The following is a 20,161-nucleotide window of genomic DNA, read 5'->3' as shown; positions in this document are numbered from 1 at the left end:
CGTTCTTCTGATAGAGATAAAATCTTTTCTCGTTGGCTGGGAGTCTTTACGGGTCAAATGGGAGTTTCCTAGTATTGTCTTGCAGATAAACTTTTCTTGGTATCTCCACTATGAATGGCAGAGATATGAGCGGATTCCGCAGAGGATGCAGCAGATTGCTCATTGATCAGTTCGAGAACACTCCGTGTAATAGTGGCCGAATATCGTGACGTTGGTATGAATATTTGAATCGCCAAGACGATCTACGTCGCGAGATGTTAGAATAAACTAACAATGGCTATCCGGGTGGTACTGGCCAAAAGCTGCTTGTCGGTTGGCTCCGGGTACTGACTTATGAGCAGCCGGATTGACATCGATACTGGAATCCGAATTACGATCGCGTTATTTGCCAGCCATGTCACAGGCTAGGGTTGAGTTGGTACTCTAAGTTTGACCACCATAGGAACAAGATGATACTGACTCTACTCTATGGCCGGCTATATACCATCGGGTCAGTGTAGCGCATCTAGCGTCGTCCACGCGAACTACGTGGATCCGTTCGAGAGCAGGCAGTGACATCTCTACGGCAAGAGATTAAACTACCTGCTCTTGGCAGAAAGGATAAATACATATTATAATATTATGCGTATGCTGAAAGTTAACACACAATTATAAGATTAATATTACATTTTTTGTGGACATAAGGGCCTTATAAACAAAATATCAGTATAATAAAAAGTTATGAATTTATTAACACATGTAAAACTGAACAATAAAATAACGCTGGCGGTAATAACGATGGTTTCATGTTGCACAGGGAAAATAAATATTAGTGTTACAATTTCGTATGATCTCTCATGACCATTACATATTAAAAAATCCGTTTAAGAGGCTGTGCGAGGAAAGACATTAGCTTCAACCCACTGCGATGAGCAGTATCAACTTGTCAAGGAATTGAATTTCTGAAACCTGGTTGTCATCTTCGACACAACCCTTATACACAAGCTGACCAGGAGAGTGAGCGCTATGTCCTGTCTTGTGTTCTAAGCCTGAATATAGTTAACAAGATACTCTATCCCGTGCAGCTGCCTATGCTGAAGATTCTGTGTGAGGACGTAGGCAGATATTAGAATAAAACATTGTGTTGAACTATCTTGCTCTTTCTTGTTTTGGTCCCAAGCAGCAGAGAGAAAAATTCCTCTAAGAATGGTCTAGTTTGAGTCGTCTCTGCGACACAAGTGAATGTTATTTACTAATAGCATTTCTAATAACCCTGTGAATACCTACTGTGTTTCAGGCAAGGAATTAGAAATATAGATATTTATTACGAAACCTTACATATATTTAAAATGTCCTCTCCATTCGTTACCTGAATGTACCAAATAATAACAGAAAAGTAAAAATATGCATAACTTTGAACGCTTATGCCTGAAATACAGCTGAAATTCATAGAATTATTAATAGAGTTTAACAGAAAGATATTTAGACTTGTAAGTTGGTCCACTTCCTATTTTAGATAAAGTACAAGTAATATCATATAATGCAGTTACTTTAATTACAGTTAAAATATATGCAATAATATACCTAGGTATGTTTGAACATGGAGATATCTTTTATTTTTTAATATGTAATGGTCATGAGAGATCATACGAAATTGTAACACTAATATTTATTTTCCCTGTGCAACATGAAACCATCGTTATTACCGCCAGCGTTATTTTATTGTTCAGTTTTACATGTGTTAATAAATTCATAACTTTTTATTATACTGATATTTTGTTTATAAGGCCCTTATGTCCACAAAAAGTGTAATATTAATCTTATAATTGTGTGTTAACTTTCAGCATACGCATAATATTATAATAGGTATTTATCCTTTCTGCCAAGAGCAGGTAGTTCAATCTCCTGCCGTAGAGATGTCACTGCCTGCTCTCGAACGGATCCACGTAGTCCGCGTGGACGATCCTAGAGGCGCTACACTGACCCGATGGTATATAGCCGGCCATAGGGTAGAGTCAGTATCATCTTGTTCCTATGGTGGTCAAACTTAGAGTACCAACTCAACCCTAGCCTGTGACATGGCTGGCAAATAACGCGAACGTAATTCGGATTCCAGTTTCGATGTCAATCCGGCTGCTCATAAGTCAGTACCCGGAGCCAACCGACAAGCAGCTTTTGGCCAGTACCACCCGGATAGCCATTGTTAGTTTATTCTAACATCTCGCGACGTAGATCGTCTTGGCGATTCAAATATTCATACCAACGTCACGATATTCGGCCACCATTACACGGAGTGTTCTCGAACTGATCAATGAGCAATCTGCTGCATCCTCTGCGGAATCCGCTCATATCTCTGCCATTCATAGTGGAGATACCAAGAAAAGTTGATCTGCAAGACAATACTAGGAAACTCCCATTTGACCCGTAAAGACTCCCAGCCAACGAGAAAAGATTTTATCTCTATCAGAAGAACGGCCGACTCAAATCGATCGATTTCAGATTTTCGATCCAAGTAAGGCTACCAAATCTGCAACAGCGACGGTCTCCTCACTGCAAGATATTGCAACGCTTAATATATATCAAACTCTACCTCTTGAACAGCCCACAGAAAAAAAGAATCCCCACCAGAAATGCTAGTAAATGAGACAATACCAAGGACCGAAGCACCGTTCCCTTTAAGGATACTCATGGTAGTTATACCAACAATCTTCTCCGCACGCCTTTGTTGCGAATAAGCTGAAAGAACTTAACAACTTCTCTTGAGTACGCTATACATCTGATAGCATTCGTGTCCAATGCCAAAGCAAATCAGAGTATGGGAAATTCATGACTTATGTCAGAGAAACTAAAGCTCCCCATGCCTTTTCTCCTCTTCACCAATCGAGACCTTTTAAGTTCATCATTCATCATCTCCTATGGACGTCATTCCTTCAGAGATTACCGGGAATCTAAAATAAACTGGTCCCAAAGTCAACTCTGTTCATCAAATGACCAAACGACACCCAGACCTGTTCGGGCAGATACAAGATTCCCCTCTTTTTGGCCTCATTGGAGCGGACAGATACAGTTTCAGACATCTACAAATTAGAATATGTACCAAATAATAACAGAAAAGTAAAAATATGCATAACTTTGAACGCTTATGCCTGAAATACAGCTGAAATTCATAGAATTATTAATAGAGTTTAACAGAAAGATATTTAGACTTGTACGTTGGTCCACTTCCTATTTTAGATAAAGTACAAGTAATATCATATAATGCAGTTACTTTAATTACAGTTACAATATATGCAATAATATACCTAGGTATGTTTGAACATGGAGATATCTTGGGAAACTTAATGTGCTCTCAAAATCAAATATGTGTGATTTGAAGATACGTAGAAGAATACTATATATATATATATATATATATATATATATATATGCGTGTGCCGTGTGTGTGTTTATATGTGAGTCAAATCCGTTTTTCATTCAATTACAGACATCACAATAATGTAGACAAAATATATCTGTAGAATGTGTTGCACTGGTATATATTGTATATATGTATGTATGTTACAATAATTTAATCATTTACATCGAACAGGTTCTTCTGAACTAACCAAACTTATAGGAAGTCGAGACTCCGTATCTGATCTTTCCAAAATTTTGTATAACATTAATAATCTGTTTCAATGAAAGAACTAACTCCATTTGTAACATATGCAATTGTGATGCTATTCCAGACAGAAATGATGAGAATGTGATCAAAATGAAGCGTCGCAAAATTTTTGTTTATAATTTACATAAGTAGTGGTGTTTGTGGTGGGATAAACCCGAGAAAGTATGAACTCTCCTCTAGCAGCTTTGCTTATACTTAAAACTTGCTCAACATGGCCATATGAGTTTTTTGTTCAAGTGTGGAACCCCTGTTTAATCCAAGATTTTTGTAAAAAAGCCCTCATGGATTCCATGAGAAAGTATGACCCCCCTCAGATTGATGAGGCTACACTTATAAAAGGCACTTTTGTGAGATTGTTGTCCATAATCCTGTCAAAAATATGCCCCTCCTCATATTTTTTTGACCACACCTGAAACTACGCCAAACGTATTAACACCCACCCACACACACCCACACCCACCCACACATATTTACTTCCGGTCCACTTCCGGTTTACTTCCGGTCCACTTCCGGTCCACTTCCGGTCCACTTCCGGTCCACTTCCGGTTTACTTCCGGTCCACTTCCGGTTTAAGTTCAATTAGACACCAGGCTCATCTTGCATATCTAGTACTAAGACAATGCAATATGCAGAGACCCTCTAGAATTGCTCTATGACCCTCTCATTTCTTACATCATAAACATATGATTTTTCACCTATGAGAATGACACTACATATGGTGTCATCGGGTAAAGCCTCATGGAATTCACAGATAATTTTAATGTTCGTCCTGTCATTAACCACAACTTGTTTCCTTTTTGAAGTGTTGATGACAAACATGGGTCTCTGTATTTTGAATTCATCTGGATTGTAATACATATCCGTATTGCCCGTAGTGACCCTTTTGAAAGCCGAAAAAGCCTCATATAATTTGAGGAAATCACCCTTGGACATGTCTAAATTATAATTTTCTCTAGGAAATACCTCATTTCTGCCATTTTTAAGATATATGTTCTTGATGTTGCAGTTATCAAATCTACTTGAATTTTTTTCCTGATTATTGTGTCTTCCAGTCTGAAACAATACCACTACAAAATCAGGCATGTCATATTGTATGCTGGAAAATGAATTTGTGGCATCAAATTCATAATAAGTACCAGTGGCAACCTTCTGTACGCATTGATATGTATAAAATTGCAGAGGAATCTGTGGATTTTTTATTATATCAGCTTTGTATTTAAGAGCATAGCTGGCCTCATATTCAACAACTGGGATTCTTAGCTCCATAGTCTGAATAATGCATTTGCCCTCATCAGGTAGGGTATTGGGCAGAGCTTCTCCTGTAGGGTTTATCGCACTGTACCTCATCAAAGCATAATTATCATTTGCAGCTCTTCTAAATGTAATTCTTAACCCCCCCTTCCACATAATTTCTTTGTAATCCGAGAAGAATCCTGGCAACAGGCGCATAGGGAACAGCACTGTGTGGTTCTTGGATAATATCTTATCACCAGCTTCAAATCCACCGATTCTGTAGTATGAAGCCTCGGTTTTGGATAATTTTAATGTAGCCAAAGCTGTGGAGGTAATGCCTGGATAATCCACTCTGTTTATAACAACGCCATGCTTTCTGATCTCAATTTCAGAGAACAGATGCGGCACAAAATTGTCCACCAGTCTTATATTTGTATTTGCCGGATAATCTGTTCCATCGAGCTTTACAACATCAAATTTGATGTATAGATCTGCTCTGTGGGGGTGTATAAAGCCGTCCCCTACATCAAGATCAACCTCTATTTCTGTGTTGGGTTGATTTAAATTTGCAAATGTCCTCCTGTTTGGAGGGAATGATTGTAGCTCATAACTCTCAATATTTTCCATTGTATGTATTTTTATTTAAATGTTAATCTCTATGATTGCAGTTGTTGTGGCTCCAGCAAAATCAACTAATTCTTCTTTTTCATTAGTGACCATCAATTCAATGTTATCTATTCTGTTATGGCATACAGGAAAATATAATGTTGGGGATGGATTGTAGATGATTGGCTCCATGAATTCGGAATTAGGTTTGAATGTTGCAATGATGCCGGTTTGTTTGTGAGTGCCTATGCCATTTGATTTAGTGATCATACCCTCGGCCACATTACAGTGAATATTCAGAGTCTCTATGGCTAAGAATTTGGGTATATTCATAGCAGTGTGTTTGATTGCTGGTTCAAGTTTTGTGTTGTTCTCAAAGCCTAACAGCTCTCCTATAGTATCCAGATCCACTGTTTCTGTAGCAGACACAATCTCTACTCTGTGAGTGACAGAATTTTGACTTAACACTATACCTCTGGGTAATTGAGCATTTAGAGTGGATAGATTATATTGCCCTGGAGTGATGACAATTTTTTGATCCCCTACTGCAATTGTGTTGTTGTGGTGTGTAATATTAGGGATCAAGTACATGCCATAAAATGCTCTGAGAGCTATTGTTTTGGGATACACTATGTCATCATGCAATTTGAGTTTCAATATTGAATTTTGGCTGGTGAGATGGAATACCCCCATGATGTTTCAGATACCACAAGGCCTTTTGAAAATTTTCAATTGATGGTTTATTTATTTGAGACATATATCTGAGAACAGATAAACACAAATGTCCGCAATTAACATCTTTGAAGTTTTGAACACGGGCATTATTGTAATAAAGATTAGGTGATTTTAAATATTTTATTAAATTTTCAGGTGGAACACCTCCAAATGAATCAAACACAAATGCCTCATTGTTTAAATATTTAAGATAACAAATCCAGTGAGTGCCCTGATTTTTGTACTCATCCAAATTAACAATGCCACACTCTTTGTTGAGTGGTTGTTCCGGTAAAAAATCAGACATGTACACACCCCTAAAATTTTTGATGCCCAGTGGCTTGATTAAAGCTTCAATATCTTGGTTTGTAAGCGGCTCTTGTTTTTTTTAAACTTATTCATGGCTCTCTTAACACCTTTGCCTTTTTTCTCCATGGCCAGGTTATGTCGCTTCTGCTCATCTAATTCTGCCTTATTCTTCTTGGCATCTATTACTGTTTTTGCTATGGCAGCTGATCCCCCAGCCAAGCTCCCAACAGCCCCGAGAGCTGCTAAGATGGCCGGGATGGTAAATATGAATCCCCCCACATGTGATTTTTTTCTTGATTGCTGTAATTTTTTTAATTGGGAGGTGCTAAGCAACAATTTCATACCATGTCCCTTTGCAAGACAAGAGCTTTTTTTCTTGCGCTGCTTTTTGGTCAAAAGACTGTCAATAGTTTTAAGAGATTTGAGACCTGCATAAGGTATTTGATACATAACACCCTTTGCCTTCATTGTAGGTTTATTATATACATATTCACAACCCCCACCCCAGTTTTTGTTTGGTGCTCATAGCTATGGTGGTTCCCAATGCTGCTATTCTTTCACTCAAAGAAGCATCTTTGCTTACAAATCTACCAAATGCAGCCTCTTCTAATTTCTTGTCTGCAACATGTCTCTTGTCAAGATCAGAATCTGTGTTGTATGCTATGTCATGGTCTCTACAAGCAGCATCCAGGGGATTAACACCAGGATCACCTCTGTTTAATCTATGGTCCAATTTTGTGCCTGGACCACAATACTGATAGCCTGGAATGTGTAGTTCAAATGGCAGCTTGTTTATGATGTCATTAACCAACCCCCGACCCTCAGAAATATTCCAAAATTTAGGTGGTAGAGTATTAATAATTTTTATGAGATATCCAATCCCCTTAGTGTCATTCACTATAAAATTAGACAATTTTGTGCTTATCATGTCCATAATTCCAACCTTTTCATTGTAAAAATTGTGGTTGCCAGCATTTTCCTCCCCAGCTATTACCAACAACCTATCCACAAGTTTCCTGACATCATCAACCCACACAAATTCTTTAGGCAGGGTGTTGTATTGTTTGATTCCACTGCCAGTCTTGATCTGTGACCATATGGGCTTGATTAAATTGTTGTATTTTGCTCCACTGCTAGACTTGACTCTTTTTTGTGTGGGATCATTGTTCTGGTATAGAGCATCTGATTTTATTAATATTTCTTTGTAATGTTCATAATCTTGATCTGTATAGCTGCCAGGCCTTTTCCTAGTCATCAGTTCCCACAATCCAGGTGTGCCGGGGTACTTAACAAAAGCACCTTTTTCTCCGAGACGAGATTCTGAATAAACAATTATATCATCTCCCATAAAAGTTACTCTGAAATTACCAATTCTGTGTATGATGCTGCCATCAAGCTCTGTGTCAGCATATAAGCCAAACACCTCATCTTTGTTGTCTTTAGGTGTGGTTAAATATTTTTGAGCAAGAAGACCCAATTCAATAGGATCCTGACTAGCCTCAATTCTTCTAGGAGCAACAGGACTAGGTGTATGAATGCTGGAAAGTGGGGTGAATGGATAATCTAATATGTTCCTTGCAGCTACAGGCACAAGCTCTGTGATCAAATCTTGATTTTGCTCTGTAACAGTTTTGATATTCTTACCTAAATTATTAATAGCATCAATGACAGGCTGTTCTGTTTGTTTGTGTTTTTCATAAATTCCACGGTTCTCTGTTTTCCATCCCTTAAATCTTTTTACAAGATAATCTCTTAACTTAAGATCATCAATGACTGGTCGTTTCATGGTTGTTTATTTATGTCTCAACGTCTAGAAAATCGTTGATTTTATTTCTGTATTTGCCGCTATTGGGTGTTCTTGTCATATCAATTGTGACAAACCCATAACTGTCCTGGTTCCAGCACCTGCTGCAAAACTTGGAAAAATCATTGTAGCTCAAGTCCCCACCTACATATTCATCATGTATGTGTTTGAGGTTGGTATGATCTTGATGAAACACACATATAAAATTGCTGTTGTCTCGGATCAGTTGCTTCGGTATTTTTGAAAAAGTCTGTGCCAGGTAGAAGCAATCAATGTTTTTGTGGCGGCCCTGTGTAAAGAAATTTCTAACCTTGTTTTGATTATCCAGTATAATGTCATCAAACACAACAACAGAATTATCGAGACATTCATGAAGTGGCTTAACATCTGATTCAAAAGTGGCAATATCCAATCCATCATATAGCTTCATCAGCTGCTGATATTTTAATTGTTCCAAGCTCTTAGAGAAGACATACAAGTGCCTGTTTTTCCAGTCTAACCAGTTGGGTGCCAATAAAAAATTATCAACCATTAGTGTAGTTTTACCACAAGCAGATGGCCCAACAATAAGACACCTAATATTATCAGGCAGCAAGTTGCCATTTCTCTTATTCTGTTGTTCAGGTTCTGGCAGCCTTTTTATAACATCCCAGGTGCTCATATTATTATTTTGTCTGCATCGATCCAGCTGTTTTCCGGATGACCCAGCCATTTGACAAATAACTTGCTGCCTTTTCTGCGGATGATTTTTTCTATGAGATATGTGTCAGGCTGTTTAGTTTTGCTGAGTTCTTGTTCATAGAACCTGCCTTTGAGAATTTCTCCTCGGTGATCTTTTATTATATATGTGTTAAGGGCCCCGGGTTTAACTTGAACCACTGTAAATAATTCAGTGCTCCAGTTTCTCGTAAAGCCTCTCTTGAATAAGTGCTTATATTTGCTGATTCTTACTTGATCGCCCACCCTGTATTTGGCCCTTCTTGTTGTTGGCTGGTATCTAGGATAATAAACAGTGCTGATCAATTTTTGCTCATCAGATGAAGTTACTTCAGAGGGTTTCATGTTGATTGTGGAATGGACAGAATTGTTATATTTATGTAGAAGTTCTGGAAGAATATTAAGCCATTTATAATTACCTTGCAGGGTAAATTGTTTATACATAAGATTTTTTAGGGTTTTGTTGAATCTCTCTACAATTGAGGCCTTGAGATCACTGTAACTCGAGTAATGTTTTATTGCCTGGCTTTTAATAAATTGTTGAAACACTGAATTATAAAATTCTTTGCCATTATCTGTTTGCAAATAGCGCGGGGATCTTCCACTCTGATTGATGATTGTCCTGATGGCTTCTGTAACACATTTTCCAGTCTTGGATTTGAGTGGCACAGCCCAGGCAAATTTTGAAAATGTGTCTATCACAGTGAGTAGATACTTGTAGCCCTTGTTGATTTTGTCTAAGTTTTTCAACTGTCCACTTGACAACTCAATCAAGTCGCTCTGCCATAAATCATCTATGCCTTTTGTAACTACTGGGAGTCTCTTAAAATTATGTCTGGCTTGTCTGTGTAATTCATCAACAATAATTTGTCTAGACATAATATGAAAACAAGAATATTGCAACTATGGGGTGTTCAGCAGCTGAGACTGCAGGATTTTCTAAATATAATTTGTCCCCTATTTGTATATTAAATTCCAGAGTGCCATCATCTTCAGTATAGGCTGTTTCTAATGTATTGGGGTCTGTAAAATCTTCCAATTCTACACTGGTGATTTTTGGTTTGTTGTCAGCATTTGTTATTGATAAGGTAGGGTAGTGATGTGCCTGTGGCTGAAGCCAATATTTGATCTTGATTGGTCTCAATGTGCCTCCAACAAAAAACTGGTAATAAAATTGTGCAGGAGACAGCATATATATTTTCCCACCTGGTGTAAATGGTGAATCATATTCTTTGTTGGGGATGCTGTACAATTCAAGAATTACTGTATGTTTTGGATTCTCGATTATGCCTGTTATTTCTTTTTCTGCTGTAAGCAATCTGCTTGTTACAGATTCAAGGTGCTCATTGATGGTCCTAACAACATCATCATGGCCTGGCTTTATTTTTATGTCCACAACAAGTTTCTTGTATTGTTGCACAATCTCTTGAAGCTGGGTGGCAAAAACAGACAGAGCATTTGCTTGATTGGATTCCATGGTCCCTAGCTGTTGCTTGATATTAGCTACAATTTGTTGCAAATTTTCAACAACTGCCAATTTTGAATTTTGAGCAGTAAGATCATGGACCTGTCTTCTGATATCCTCAAACAGGGCATGCAATTCATTAATATGTTGATTGGTTGGTAGAGTGGCCACTGTCTGAGTGAGTTGTTTGATCTCTGCTTGGATATTCTTGATATCTTCTGATTTCAATATCCTATTCACAGCTCTCTTAATATTTTTAAGTTCCTGTGATGTAGGAAGATTTGATACTGTATTCTGCAAAGATTCAAGTGCCAATTTCACATTATTTAATTCAGTAGCATCAGCCACATTTTGCATAGCATTTTGGAGCAGGGCTATATCTGCCTGAGAGGGTGTTGATTGCTGTAAAATTTCAAGCTTTGTTTGGATATCATCGATCAAGTGATGAAAATGAGACAGTTCAGATTCGGTGTTGAGGTTTTCAAGCTTTGTGATTTGGTGCTGGACACTGACAAGTGTGTCTACAATCCCAGGCAATCGGGATTCTAGTACATTTGCCAAATCACTTTGCACTGCTGCTATTGTACCTTCAAGATGGGTTATGGAACTTTGAATTTTTCAAAAATCTTCATATGTTTCAAGTTGCAGCTTAATATTTGATACACTCCGAGTTATTGCATTCAAAGCATCAGAAGATGGCAAGTTGTTCATAAAATTTTCAAGTGTCTCAATTTTTTCTTTAACCTCGGCTATGGCATTGTTCAGGGGATCCAGGTTAGGTATCTGGAGTGATTGAATCTGTTCTTTTAGAGTGGAAATCACTAGATCAAAATCTTCTTGTGATTTTATGCTTTTGACAATTGTTTGGAGCTGTGCCTGGACATTATTTATCTGCTCTTCCAATTGCTGTTTCAATTGCTCAGAGTTGTTAGCCTGGGTCTTAAATTTGGCTTGAAGAGCTGCTACAGCTTCTTCCAAACTTTGAAAATTATCTAATGTGGCCAAGTCAGTATATTTCTGAAGCAGCACTTTGAGTTCAGAATCAATTTTAAGAAGAGGGTCCATGCATTGTGATTGTAAATTTGTAATTTCTAATTGAAGACTGGCATTGAGTGTAGTCTGTAAAGCTTGTAAATCACTTCTTAATTTCTTGACTCTGACATCAAGCATCAGAATCTCATCACTGTGATCTTCATGCCTTGTATGGCCAAATATATCATTAGGCATTTTTGTTTTAGTGGTTATTTATTATAGAGTATCTGATTCTTAGTTCTATAAAAAAGGGTATAAGCTTGTCATATGACCCAGGGACCTCAATATATAAGCAGTCACCAGCAGAAACAGTATATACAGTGCCAGAAATCATGTTTGAGTGCTTTATTCTATAAATATTTCTCCCTACTGAAATTTTAACATCACCCTCAGGGGTTGTAATAAATTGTAATTGCCCACCTACAGGTAATTGGTAATGATTTAAATTATTGTTAAATATGTACAATATTTTCCCTGTTTCTTCATCATTATCTGTAAATATGCTGTTCAGATGAATAATTAACAAGCCACTCAGTTTAGACAGCATATCAGGAGAGGCTTGTGGTGTTGGCAGCTCCATAATAGCCTGTTTTTTGAACCCAAATAAGTTCATAGGCATGTTTATTTATTTCAAATCATGCTCTGTAATTGGGCATTGTTTCCCATTTTTCAAATCACAATGCCCCCAAGGTAGAGTATGTATGCAACATGATAAAATGCATCTCTTATCATCATGTGGGTCCAGGGCCACTTTTCTTACAACATTTGAAGTCAACAAGTGATCCTCACTCTGAATTCTATTTTCTGATGTTCTAATTGAACTCTGTGATTTGATGCAATTTTTATAATCTTCAAATTCAAGATCTTTTTCAACAGTCACTCTGCCAATGCCCTTGGCCTTTTTGGCAACAGCGCCACTACATGTTTCAAAACTGTACATCTTGGCACTTAACCCAGCAAATTTCACAATAACATCACCAAGTGTCTCATCTTTTAACTTGCCAGGCACTTTTTTGTTGTGGGGTTGAATTATTGTATGTTCACTGGTATCAAAGTATGGAAACAATTCAGGCTGTGCAATATCTTGATAAACATCTTCTGTTTTAATATCAAGAATAAAACTATCCGTGTCCATGTACAATAATTTTATATTATCACCATAAAAAGGTTTCAGCACATCATAATACAATGTTAACATATGTAATTTGGACAATTCCAATATCACAGCCCCTACATAAATAGGTTTATCAAACTTAATCTTTGTTTTCATCATGTTGAAAAGAGCCATGTGCTCATCATAAATTCTTCTATAATTGAAGTTGGGCTTTGCAACCAATTTTTTGCTCCGGCTGGGTCAGTAATTATTTTAACATCGGTATGTTTTCTGACATTTTCAATTGTTTTGCCATACACAGAATTCACCATCAATTTAAACAAGCTCTTATCAAATTGGCTCTTTGCAGATGTTCGAAGCTCTGTATTTGTATCAATGTATGGTTTCAACCATTCTGAGTGCCTGAACCTCAAGACTTTGCCAACTTTGGTCACTTGGACACCATGTTTCATCAGGAACTGGAGGTTTTTGTAATATGTGACATAGCCTTGTTTCGGCTCCAGAGTCATCATGAGCTTCTTCTGTTTAGAGCCAGGTGAGCACTGAACCTCGGGAATTGGGGGCAGATCAGAAAATTTGTTGTGTACATTATCAGGAAATGTCAGATCAACCTCTAAGAAGAGGCCATGGTTACTGTCATCAAAATCCTTAAGATCCTCAATATTGAAATTTTCAACCCATTCAAGCCCTGCATATGGCAGTTTTTGCATCATAGCGTGACCATAGAGGTTGTTTGCATCTACATACAGTATATAATTTGATGGCCGTGCTGGATCATAATCAGGCATATGCTTGTTATTTGCTCTGGCATATCTCTGGGAACATTGCACCATCCCTCCTCTTATACATTTCTCCATAAACAGATACATATCTTGATCGTGGATCAGATCCAATTGCTTTTTGGTGTTGAAAAATGTTGCGGCCCATGCTAGGCCCGGGGCACTGTAAAAATACACTGGGTCCAGTCCATAATTTTGCATGGAAGATTTTCTGAATGCCTGCAATATATCAGCTAAGAGGGTGACATCAAGTTTCAAATATGCCATGTGATAATCACCAAATGTCTGGCATTTTAAATTGTTCCACATCAACTGAGCATGGCGATAATCATCATCACTGATTCCAGATCCTCTGATTCTGCTGTAAAACTCTTCTTGTGGTGGCAGGGAACACTCATCGAATTTAGAAAAATCTGTAACATAGTCATATGGATATACACCCTTCCGCCTAATTAATTTCAGGTCCTGATTTGGAAACAATGCACGTGTGATTTTTAATTTATCATCAGGTAATTGAGAGGCCAGTGTAGCCAGGCTAGCAGATAAAAATCTGTAAGAATCAAGAAATCTTATGCGAATAGGAACACCATCAACTTTAATTATCTTGCTAATAGATATATATTTCTCATCATTTTCAGCTAAAATATTTAAATTCTGCTTCTCAAACCCCTCGTACCTGATCAGATGATGGAAATCATAATTGGATGCTCCATGGCAAAATATGGGGACAAATCTTGGTCTCTTGATCTTAATATTACAGCTATTACACAGGGCCTGTTTATATCGACCATCTGTATGAGAATGGTGTTTCACCTTGATATTTGTATCTGAAAATTCACAATCACATACCGGGCATTTTTCTGCTTTGTTGAAATCCTCAATCTGTTCCTCTGTTAAAGGCAACATGGGCTTTGATATTAATAAGATGTTAGATGCTATGTCACGGCACTCATTTTCTATTCTATGTGCAAATATTTTGATGGCATCTGGTCCCTTGTATGAATATTTTTTAATAACAACACCATCCCGTATAACCATATAACAAAAGCTGGAAGGTTCATGTTGCTGGTATGGTGTACTTGAAGATTCTTCGGGATCTGGGCTACAGAATGCAAGAGATTTGAGATTTGATTCAGAATCCCAGACAATATATGCTGGGTGTTCCAACGAGGCTTCATACTTTTTGAATTTGCAATTTTCACTTGGATTGGGCATCACCATATGAACAGGTTTATGGTTCCCACAGTATTTCAGATGCTCAATTAACTTGTTTTTTGCAATTTCTGCACTCTCTTCACAAACACCATTCACCATTTTTCTACCATCAAATTCAGTCAAACATCTTCTGCACAACTTGAATATTTTTTTATATTTGTCTAGTTGTGTTCTCACTAAAGCTTCAAGATTATGTATCAGAGTGTAATGATATGTACCATCCTTTTCAATTAAGAGCAGATCAATCGGAATTGCAGATTCATCATCAAGTGTACTGATTCTGAGAGGATCTATCAAGCAATTGCCAGTGGAACAAGTAAATACATTAATAGATAATTGTTTGCCATCGATGTGCCTGGCCCTTTTTTCAAATTTATCAATATTCTGAACAGACATTGGATATTCTAAACCCTCCATTGCATCGTCAAAAAGATGTTCATGCTGTTTGTAATAAGTTACTCTCTCTGGATGCCTTGAAACTGGAAACAAAGCAGCTAATATACACCACAAAAAGCATTTCTGGTCGGTATTTTCAATATTAACCACTGCTCTTCTGTTTTTAATATTGTCAGGTAATGGCAGATATGTAGATCCTTGCAATGGGCTGAATTCAGAAATATTAACATATAACTTGTGCGGAGAGCCGCATAGGGTCCATCCGGACTCTTTTGCTGCAAATTCAGAGTGTTTAATATTCAGTTGATTTATCAATCTGCTTATTATTCTGTCTAAATTTGCGTTTGAATATACAGGTACAGTTTCTGTTACGTGGGGCTGTGTAAATTTTGTGCCGTTTGGTTTCTTATATTGTGTATACAATTTGAGGGACAGTTTATAAGAGCCATTTTGTACATTTAGAATTGCCTGCACTTTAGGATTTATACTGTTCAAGAAATTCTCAATGCCACATCTTGGCTCTGATACAAAACAGTGATCCCTTAATTGACCGTTAAAACTGCTACGGATGGGTTCATAGCGTGGCTGCTTTGCTGCTCTGGCATTAAGAGGTGCTTCGTGCCTTCTTTTCAGACCAGATGTGGATGGTTGTGCAGAGCAAGTATTTTTATGTTTATATGTGAAATATTCCATGTTATATTTTCTATGGCATTTGGGGCAAATTTTTGTGGGAGTTCTGTATTTGTCTGGGTTACAAATCTTTTGATGTTTGGCCCAATTGGGGCTGGATATATTCTTATTGCATTGATTACAATATTTTTGATTCGGCATTTTTGCTGTTGTTTATTATATACAATTTCCTGGGTTTTCAAATCAAAATTCTATGCTGGATCAATTGGGCTTCAGCACTGTACTTTGTGTGTGTGTATATGTGTGTATGTGTATTAATATTTTTGGCTTTGGTATTTATATACAATTTCTTGGGGTTCAAATCAAAGCTCTATGCTGGATCAATTGGGCTTCAGCACTGTACTTTGTGTGTGTATGTATATATGATCTTATTTGGGTTATTCTGCCAATCCAGCAATGGTGAAGAATCTGCACTGTGCCCTGGCTTATATAGTTTTACAGAGCCAATAGAAACACTGTGGGGGTGCATTCAGAAACATGAGATATTCTCTTAAAATTTTGCCGAAGTACTTTCTTCTGAATGCACATCCCGTTTTTCTGCTGAGCGTACATGCAATCCAGACCGCAGCGCCATTTCCCCACTGCAGGGCGGTGTGTGCGTCTGGAACTAATCGATGTCAATAGGGAGAACAGCGCCGCGGCGATCATTTCATAGGGAGAAATTACAGGCAATAGAGTTCCCGCTCCGAGTATCGATCCCACCGCTTTGGGGCCGTCATGCGCACATATTGTTCAAGTATTGATCTTATACCCTCTCGGTGCTTGATTTTATATATGAATAGATTACAATAAACAAACTGAATGTAACAAATGCAAAATATCCCAGTTTCAATTCAATCCATTTATCTGAATTGAAGAAACCAGCAATTCACATATCCCCATACCGCTGTATGCTTGCCCTATTATTTCACTAATAGGCAATGTTCTTGAAGAGTCCTAATAGGCAATGTTCTTGAAGAGGCCTAATAGAACAAGATACAGCGGTATGAGAAATATGTGAATTAAAGATATTTTAGTAATATACGACGTCTAAGAAAGGCATATTCGGCTCCAAAGTACTTTGTTTATTGCTTATTACCATTCCCTATTACTGGCAGAAAGAGTTAAAAATATTGACATAATGAAAAAAATTGACTTGTTCCCAAGTGTTCACCGAGTTCAGGCATTTGCACATAGATGGCTCTGTTGTTGTTGCTTTTTTTTGAGGCTGGTGTCCAAGAACTTAAACCAGAAATAAATATGTGTGTGTGTGTGTGTGTGTGTGTGTGTGTGTGTGTGTGTGTGTGTGTGTGTGTGTGTGTGTGTGTGTGTGTGTATGTGTGTGTGTATGGCCTAGTTTTAAGTATGGCTACAAGAGGGGCATATTTTTAACAAATTTATGGACAACAATCTCACAAAAGTGCCTTTTATAAGTGTAGCCTCATCAATCTGAGGGGGGTCATACTTTCTCATGGAATCCATGAGGGCTTTTTTACAAAAATCTTGGATTAAACAGGGGTTCCACACTTGAACAAAAAACTCATATGGCCATGTTGAGCAAGTTTTAAGTATAAGCAAAGCTGCTAGAGGAGAGTTCATACTTTCTCGGGTTTATCCCACCACAAACACCACTACTTACATATGTAATTATGTTTTTATTGGAATCAGAATGACCAGAGAATATGTGTTTGTTGCCATATCAGTTATAGTCATTGTATTTACATTCTTACTGTATATTCTTTTAGCTAAAGGGAGAAAATCCCACTGCATTGATAACGTTTGCGGTAAGTTAAGCTTTTTTCTATATTAATCGAGTTAATTAACATGCAATGTCAGTTGGACAATTACCCATTGTCTACTGCTGTAAACTATATTTATCTTAACACTTTATTTTGAGAGATACCACTTCTCTCAACATCTGTTCAACACATTTAAAATTAAATTGTGTTGGATATCGAACCTATTGCAATATCTCTTGCTGTAACCAAGTAATCCACTGTGCCCTCAACATGCATGTGGCAATTTGTGCTCCATTCCGATATAAATAGCAATTTAATACAAGCAACAAACACGCAAAGTCGAAACAGATAGGTCAAAAATTCGGTTGAGCAACCTAAGAGTTCTACACAGAGATGAAATGGGAAACAAATCAAAAACAAAACTATAGCCTAAATAGCAAATGGTCGAAATCCATATAAGTCATCCTAGTGCACATTCCAATCAAAATATTACCCTTTCCTCACAAATTGTAAATAGTAGACCAAATGGAGCAAAACAAAACATTACAGAATTCTGGAGAAAGCTGAGGTGTATTTGTTAAGAGCACAGTCTGTCGTAGGTTTGATTCTCGCAGCTGGTAAAAGAAATGGGTTCACCTGGAGACGAGAAGAGAGAGGCACTCTCGTAACATGGTGTTAGAATTAATATATTTGAATTTGAATTTAAAATTTTGGGTGCGTCAGTACTAAGGCTAGTTTGCACCCGTCACATTATACGGGGTCCAGCCCCTTATCGTTACACAGAACAACTCTAACGTTGCAGAACTAAAATCATAAAATATTAAAATCTTCTGACTTTCGTTTAAAACTGAGGCTGTAAAGGAGCGCTCAGCACACATAAGGACAAAAGAACAGGACAATACAAACAAAATTATACTGGCCATGGGGCCAGTTTCCAGAGCCTGTTAGTCTGCAGTCCAGGGTGTACTACGTGGAAGTGAGATTGACATTTGGGTGCACTACGTGGAAGGAGCATTTATTTAACTAAATTAAATAACTTATCTCTTGAAATGTTCTACATTATTCAGCGACGAGAGAATTACTCAAGCATGAGGCAGTGATGAGGAATTCTATAAGAAGACTGGAAGTGTTTATCACCTTACTTAAGCGAAACTGACGGAAGTGAATCACGCCATGAAAAAATAATTCTGAACACAAAATTAATGAATATAAACCATTCACATTCGCTCATAAACAGACAATTTCGAATTTCTGAAATCAATGTTCATTTAGCAAAATAATTGAACATAACCTCTTCTTCATTGTTCGATTGAAAGTAGAAAAGGGAAGCATTTTTCAGTTTATGCCAGAAATTGGTCAAAATGACTGATCTATTCGCAAAAAAACCCTCTTTGCTTACTTAGAAATGTTACTTTCACAGCAACGTTCTACAGGTCCATCGATTGATTGATGATAATAATAACACGTGGCGTAATAGCCTGCGAAGAACGGTGCCTATCTACGGACTGGAGACCTCACTCTCACAAGAGATGGGAGATCATCCACCAACGTATAGCGAGACCAATTTCCAATAAATCTTGTAGGTATACATGACCGTGTTACGGTACTCATTTGTAGATCCCCAGTTTCTTGAAAATAATAACTAGGTTATTACGATTGCAGAACTTACTGTTTTGTAAAACTTTCATTTCTCTAATTGACCACGGTTCAATTAGAAGATACCTTTGGAGTCGCAGCGCGATGTGCTAACCACTCGGCCACAGGGTCCGGCACTTACTCTGGAGAATGAAATATCTCGAAGTAACGGGATGGCGACAGTATTCTATATAGCATTGCTGTCCTGAAGGAGGGGTTGAAGGCGGCATATTCCCAAGTATCTCAAATGTCAACATCAAAGATGCATTACATAATCTGTTTTTCATATATATTTCGGCAATTGACTAACATAATGATATTATGTGATGACAATAAATTAAAATATTCGTCATATCACTAGCGTATGCAGATAGGACCTAAAGGGCTGCAGACCGTCCCAAAGTTTCAGAAAAACAAACAAACCGCAGTTTAAATAGTTGATCAATATCTGGGAAATGGATTTCTAAAAATCAGCCTCTATCCAAGGCCAATGGCCCCTTCCCCCAGATCATGCCATAATTTCCATAAAGTATTTCATTACTACGCCGTGTCTATTACTTTACCATCACTGATAGTGATGTTTTTTTGCATACTGATCAATTTACTTGATTTGCCCCTTATCCAAGTAATTCTTCTTCTCAACTAGCGGATTAAATATTGTGCACCTAGTAGCAAGAGAGACTTGGAACCAATTAAAGTGTATTACTTACTAATCAAATAAGTTCCTCTCCGCTTCATCCCACACATTGCAACACGATGTCTTTTATACATACAGAATATTTTTATACATATTAGAATATTTTGTCTGAATATTTTGATATTGATAGGAAAAATACCCCTTCCCAAGAATGTTGATGACGCGCTTTTGTCATTATCATCTGTTGGCACCCCTGATCCAGTTTTGTGTCGATAAAATACAAAAAAATCGTACATCCTGGTTCTCAAATGAAGTGGTTTACGGTGTGTAATTAAATGAACAACTATTTTGAGTTATCCCTTTATGTCCTTTCCATGTGCTTCGGTGTGTGCGTTTTGTGTATCAATATCATGGTGTCTTGTTCCATACTCTTCTGCTGGACATGTAATATTTT

The 20,161-nt window shown here is 37.5% G+C and overlaps 1 long non-coding RNA gene across 1 annotated transcript in view; it reads left to right on the top strand.

Annotated features, from left to right (window-relative positions):
- Positions 1-20,161, top strand: part of LOC145977727 (uncharacterized) — a 129,936-nt gene that overhangs the window by 108,850 nt on the left and 925 nt on the right. Inside the window, exon 4 of the long non-coding RNA XR_014440627.1 lies at positions 17,442-17,480. This is a non-coding gene — a long non-coding RNA (uncharacterized LOC145977727). The remainder of the gene's footprint in view (positions 1-17,441; positions 17,481-20,161) is intronic.

This window comes from Lepisma saccharinum, chromosome 23 (assembly GCF_977018435.1).
Source record: "Lepisma saccharinum chromosome 23, izLepSacc3.1, whole genome shotgun sequence".
NCBI lineage: Eukaryota > Metazoa > Arthropoda > Insecta > Zygentoma > Lepismatidae > Lepisma > Lepisma saccharinum.
The sequence above is the reverse complement of the archived record's forward strand: the minus strand, read 5'-3'. Positions and strand labels throughout refer to the sequence as shown.